This window comes from Grampus griseus (assembly GCF_964374135.1).
Source record: "Grampus griseus genome assembly, chromosome: 15".
Lineage (NCBI taxonomy): Eukaryota > Metazoa > Chordata > Mammalia > Artiodactyla > Delphinidae > Grampus > Grampus griseus.
In genome coordinates, this window is record NC_139009.1 from 75,970,565 (window position 1) to 75,977,653 (window position 7,089).

At 40.1% G+C, this 7,089-nt stretch overlaps 1 pseudogene across 1 annotated transcript; it reads right to left on the reverse strand.

Moving 5' to 3' along the window:
• Positions 1–427: 427 nt before the first annotated feature.
• LOC309833819 (large ribosomal subunit protein uL5-like) lies at positions 428–926 on the reverse strand (annotated as a pseudogene). Its single transcript has one exon. The product of its transcript is annotated as a large ribosomal subunit protein uL5-like (transcript).
• Positions 927–7,089: the final 6,163 nt, after the last annotated feature.

The window sequence follows — 7,089 nt, forward strand, 5'->3', positions numbered from 1 at the left end:
TACTCCAATAAAGATGTTAAAAAAAAAAAGAGGTATTGGGATTTTGCTGGCTTCATAGAACAAATTAATAAATTTTCATACTTGTCCATGTTTAAAAGTAACATTGGGGTAATACTGTCTTTGAAACATTGGTAGAGCTTACTCATAAATCTGTCTTGGCCTAGTGTCTTTTTTAGGTGTAGATTTTTTACTACTATTCAGATTTCTTCTGTAGTTATTAATCTGTTCAGAGCTTCTACATCTTATGTGTCAGTTTTATTAGTTGATATACAGTACCTTTAGAAATGTTTCCATTTCATCTAGATTTAATTATTTACTGTTATATAGCATTCGATATACAGATATTTACTAATTTGTGGCGTTTTTGTTTTTGTTTTTTACATTTCGCTGAAAACTTTTTATTGACCTTTTGGTTAGAAACGAGAACTTATTTGCCAGGAAGCATGATTCCATTATACTTCTGCTGGAACCAGTGCATGGCCTCCTCTTTTCTGATTCTGTGTTTGGCCCTAATTCAGCCTGTCCTGTGCTTCTCATCTGCAATGCTGAAAACTGGCTTACCCGGCACCACGTAGAAGTCCAGCTCGTAGATATCAATTCTTGGGTCATATGTGATCCCTAATCGATGTGTTCTTGGATTGCAAAACCAGTTTCTAATATCTGAGAAGTTATTTTTTCTTAACACATGTTCTCCACACCTTTAGACATTTTTCCAGGATTTCTTCTGCCTTGGCCCCACGGACTGTGCAGTGAACAATCTTTTCATTTCTCCTGATGCCGAAGGATCTGATGGTGTATCTGGCTTTGGAGAACACAGGGGTCTGGGCTGTGAGCTGCGCCAGCACCTTGGCTGCTGGGGTCAGTCTGTCTCAACTTTCCCCCACACAGATGGTGAGGTAGAGCTTGCTGATGCAAAGTTCCCTCATGGGGTTCTCCTCTTCACCTTGATCCTATGCCATGATGTGAGAGGTGCTCAGAAGCAACCCTTCATCAAGTGGCGATGAAAGAGAGAATGAGAGAAGTGGGCCTTGTGAAGTGGGCTTCTCATGAAGACGCAAGAAGCTACGTAGGTGGGAGTACATATTTTGTGAGTGTGAACAGCTTGGCCCCAAGGAAAGTTGATTGAGAAGAAAAAAACAAACAACCTATCCCTGATTTACAGATGGACATGCACTATACTGCAGCATCAACCACAAGTGTCTGACTTCAGCCTTACATCTCCACGCCTTGAAAGACAGTAGAGAAAGGAAATTCTCCCAGAAGACAAAACTTCAAGAAATATATCTCACTGTCCACTTTGCCTCAAGAAGACCTTCTGGTCTAAGGTGAGGACCTTATTGATTCCTGAGCATGATGTTTATTAAACACTCAATATGTCTCAGACACATATCTGTCACTAAATACACTGGATAAACAAGTCAGACAACATCTTCCTTCATGGAGTTTATCTTCTCTTGAGAAGACCAGCAACGCCAAGCTTGTCTGACCACAGCCACCAAGCACCAAATTCACCATTAGCCTTGGAAACCCTGAATCTTTGATAATAGAAGGATACCTCCAGGGCACGTGGTTTCTAGCTGGTTACATGGTATCTCTTCCATCATCGAGGAAGGATAAATCTGTCTTTGCTTAAATAGACTTTTTCTAGAAATGGATTTGTGTTCTTGCCTATCACTACTGGGAACACCACCAAACACCTTACTTAATATCATTCACTATGACGGTAAACCATACACCATTACCTCCTACAAATAAATTCGCTTCATAATAAAGTAAACAAATCAGATATCACCCAAAGGAGTCATTGGTCTGCATGTACTCCATCATCCAGAAAGAGCTGCTCTTGAATGGCTATTAAAAAGTCAGCCATTTGACTGACTCTTGAACGGCTATTCAAACAGCCGTTGGCTGTGAACAAGCAAAGTAATGGTGCTCTTTCTCCCAAGCAAAAAGTTCATTGGCCAGGGAATGAAGAGGTAGAGCTTGGGAGTCACACCTCTCATATGACACCCAATGAAAGGCTCAAAAATTTTTTCCTTCCCATTCTCAAAAGATCTGGGCTCTGCTGATTTAGAAGGAAGGATCGCTCATGTCATAGGAACACAATAATGATTGTGATGGAACTGGGAGCTGAAACAGTCACTTGTTCATTTTGAGATCTCAGGGAAGGAGGAAAGGAAAGTAGGAGGGAGGAACAGAGGAAGGAGGGGAGGGAGGGGGAAAAAGGGAGAATGGGGGAAGGATGGCACAGATGGAGGGAGAGAGGGAGGAGGAGGGGAGAAGAAGAAATCAAGAGGAAATTGCCTTGCTGCTAATGGGTAAAATTTGATGAGAAACAGAATGCCCAGTCTCAAGGTAGCTCTCTACAAAATACTTATCAATTTTCTTACTAATTCATAAGTAAAATTACTTATAAATTAACTTTGTAGTGAAGAAACCTGAAAATACCATCTATATTAGTCAGTTAGGGCTGCTATTAAAAATACCATACTGTTCTCCATAGTGGCTGAACCAATTCACATTCCCACAGTATGGAGGTTCCTTAAAAAACTACAAATAGAACTATCATATGACCCAGCAATCCCACTACTGGGCACATACCCTGAGAAAACCATAATTCAAAAAGAGTCATGTACCAAAATGTTCATTGCAGCTCTATTTACAATAGCCCAGAGATGGAAACAACCTAAGTGCCCATCATCGGATGAATGGATAAAGAAGATGTGGCACATATATACAATGGAATATTACTCAGCCATAAAAAGAAACGAAATTGAGCTATTTGTAATGAGGTGGATGGACCTAGAGTCTGTCATACAGAGTGAAGTAAGTCAGAAAGAGAAAGACAAATACCGTATGCTAACACATATATATGGAATTTAAGAAAAAAAGTGTCATGAAGAACCTAGGGGTAAGACAGGAATAAAGACACAGACCTACTGGAGAACGGACTTGAGGATATGGGGAGGGGGAAGGGTGAGCTGTGACAGGGCGAGAGAGAGGCATGGACATATATACACTAACAAACGTAAGGTAGATAGCTAGTGGGAAGCAGCCGCATGGCACAGGGATATCGGCTCAGTGCTTTGTGACTGCCTGGAGGGGTGGGTTAGGGAGGGTGGGAGGGAGGGAGACGCAAGAGGGAAGAGATATGGGAACATATGTATATGTATAACTGATTCACTTTGTTATAAAGCAGAAACTAACACACCATTGTAAAGCAATTATACCCCAATAAAGATGTTAAAAAAAAAGATACCATAGATGGGTGGCTTAAACAACAGAAATTTATTTTCTCACAGTTCTGGAAGCTGGAAGTCCAAGATCAGGGTGCCAACCTGGTCAATTTCTGGTGATAGCTGTCTTTCTGGCTTGCAGATAGCCGCCTTCTTGCTGTGCCCTCACATGGCAGAGAGAACAAGCTCTCTGGATGTCTCTTCTTATAAGGGCACTGATCCTAAGCCTCGTCTAAATCTAATTATCTTCCAAAGGCCTATCTCCAAACAGCATCACACTGGGGATTAGGGCTTCAACATAAAATTTTGGGAGGGACATAATTCAGTCTATAGCATCATCTTAACTAAGTGAAAAAAAGTTATCATCACCAATAATAGGACCAATCAATATCATTTGCCTCTGAATCTGATGCACTAAGGCGAACAGAACCAAATCTGTGATATTTCTGCCCAAAAAAAATAATAATAATAATAATAACCTGAATCTAACCATGAGGAAAACATAAGACATTCAAATTGAAAAATAACTGGCCAGTACTCCTCAAAAATGACAAAGTCTTGAAAGATATGGAAAAACTGAAGAACAGTTCCAAATTGATGAAAACTTAAGAGACACAACAACTAAATATGTGTGATCCTGGATTTTATCCTGGACCAGAAAGGAGACAGCTTTATAAAGGATATTATTGAGACAATTAACAAAATTTGGAAAGGGTCTGTGGATTAGCTGTAGTATTTTATCAATGTTAATTTCCTGAGTTTTGTGGTTGTGCTCTGATTGTGTAACAGAGTAGCTCTATTTTGGGAAAATATACATACTAAAGTATTCATGTGTAATGGGATATCTGGGTGAAGAAAGAGTATATGGGAGTCTTTTGTACTGTTGTTGAAGCTTCTCTGTAGGTATCAAATTATTTCAAAATAAAAAGTTAAAAACAAGCAAAAAGATGAACTGAAACAAATTAGAGAGTAGTAAGCAAGAAGTACAAAGGTGGAATTTGACCAGAGGGCAAATATTGAAGTTGGCCTCGTATATTACTAAGGCACACAAACACAGCAGGCAGCAGGGTGGGGATGCTGAATGCCAGAGAGTCCCAGCATAAACTGGGACCCTCAAAAAGGGCTAAAATGCTCACATGTTGATAGCATCCCCCCTGATAGCAGAAGCTTATATAAATCCTCTTTCCCAGAGATTAAGATTAACCATATATTAATTCACAATCAAGGCAAGTGACACAGAGAGACAAGTCATAATGAGTGAGAGTAAGCTGAAATAATCAATAGATTTAGACTTGAAAAGACTTCAGATATTGGAATTATCAGATCCAGAATATAAAATATGTACAACATGTTTACAAAATAAAAGATGGATTGTAAAGCTAAGCAATCCATCAGACACTATCTGAAATGCTAAGGCAGATTTGGAAAAGAAACAAGTCAAACTTTTTTTTTTTAAAGACTGGTTATTTTCATTGAGTTAGTCTCAGGGTCTTTTTTTTAAAAACATATTTATTTATTTATTTGGCTGCGCTGGGTCTTAGTTGTGGTACACGGGATCTTCCTTGCAGCATGCGGGCTCAGTTGCAGCATGCAATCTCTTAGTTGCAGCATGCGGGCTCTTAGTTGCCGAGTGTGGGCTCTTAGTTTTGGCATGCAGGATCTAGTTCCCTGACCAGGGATCAAACCCAGGCCCCCTGCATTGGGAGCGCAGAGTCTTAACCACTGGACAACCAGGGAAGTCCCCAAATCGAATTTTTTGGAATGAAAAGTGTTATTGTTCAAATTTAAAGATCAATAGTGGAAAAGTTAAACAAAGCCTAGGGAAAAATGAAGAGGGAAAGAGTGACCTGGGAGGTAGAGCGAATAACGTTATGGAGGATGCAACTTAGAGAGACAAGGTGATGAAACATATGATAGAGAGAGAGGTTACATATGTAGAATGAGAAATGGGATAGACATTTAATCATAGTCCCAGAAACAGAAAATCCTGAGGATGGAGGAGAAGCTGTATTTAAAGAGATAATGGTTGTGCATTTTCCAAAATAGATAAAAGGCAAAAATCTACAGAAACAAGGAAGACAGCATACACCAAGCAGGGTAAGCAAAAACAAATCTACCTATACATATTTTAGTGAAACTGTAGAACACCAAAGGCAAAGAGAACATGTTATTAGCAGCCAGAAAGAGAAGACAGATCCTCTCCAGAGGAATGACAATTATTCAGACAGCTGATAACAGAAATCAGAAGATATGCGAACTTCCCTGGTGGTCCAGTGGTTAAGACTACACGCTCCCAATGCAAGGGGCCCCGGTTCGATCCCTGGTCAGGCAGCTAGATCCTGCATGCCACAATGAAGATCCTGCATGCCACATTAGCAAAGACTAATGTTATTTATTTATTTTAAAATAAATATTTATTTAAAAAAGAAAGAAACTAGAAGATACAGAATAACATCTTTCAAGAGTTGAGGGAAACACATGTCAACGTAGATTTCTGTGTCCTGAAAGCATACTATCTTTCAAGAACTAGGGCAAATGGAACATTTCTCTACAAGTAAAAATTGAAGGAGTATATGGCCAAGAGAACTTCACTAAAAGAACATCTGTATGATTTACTTCAGCAAAAAAGAAAACGTCTTTAAAGAAACATAAGAAAAGATGGTGAGCATAGAAAGTGATTGACTTTTAGGTAAATCCAAACAAATATTTCCTTATAAAATAATAAGAATAGGGACAAGGATACTACTTCATAGCTTTTTCCATTTCATCACTGGAGAAAAGAGATCATGGAGCTGTATTTATTTTCTGTCAACCATCACCTCCCTCAGCAGAATGTATGCTCCATGAGAATAGTGTCTCTGTCTGGTTTGTTCACTGCTTATGTCCAGTGCCCAGAACAGTGCCTGGCACATAGAATGACTCAATAAACATGGATCAACTAGATGAATTAATGCGTTGTTTGACTGCAAATTCATCCTCACTATTCTAGTAACTGTATCGTGTCAATTAAGGTGTCCCACCCCCCTCCCAGCCCAGGAGTCAATCAGAATTTTTTCCCTGAAATTTGAATCTTACGCAGAGTGGCACAGATACCATACCTGGCTGCAGCTCCCTCCTCCCAGTGATGGGGTCCAGAGGAGACCTGCTGCTGTGACCTTCAGAGCTAATATGATTCCCTCCCCAACAAGACACAGTTTTTCAGGTTTCCTTTGATTCTGTGAGTTACTGCATACCCTCCTAATAAATTCCTTTTTTGCCTAAGTTAGCTGGAATGTCTTGTGTATCAACAAGAAGTCCTCAGAGGGTGCAGTGCTATTGAGGAGAAGTCTGCTGACCATCTGATTTTCCTTCCTTAGTAGGTATTATCCTTGGATTTCTAGAGTTTTACCAGAATGTCCGTGTATAGGTCTTTTTCTTCCCCCCCCCAAAATCCTGCTTAGCATTGGGTGGGTCCTTTCCATCTGAAGATTATAAATATCAATAAATTAATTGTTGGGACTTCCCTGGTGGCACAAGGATTAAGAATCTGCCTGCCAATGCAGGGGACAAGGGTTCGAGCCCTGGTCCAGGAAGATCCCACATGCCATGGAGCAACTAAGCCTAGAGCCCACGAGCCACAAGTACTGAGCCCGCATGCCACAACTACTGAAGCCCACACGCCTAGAGCCCGTGCTCCCCCACAAGAGAAGCCATCGCAATGAGAAGCCTGTGCACTGCAACCAAGAGTAGCCCCCACTCACCGCAACTAGAGAAAAGCCTGTGCACAGCAACAAAGACATAGCACAGCCAAAAATAAACTAAATAATGAATTAATTAATTTTTAAAAATAAAATAAAAAAGAAATAATGAAACG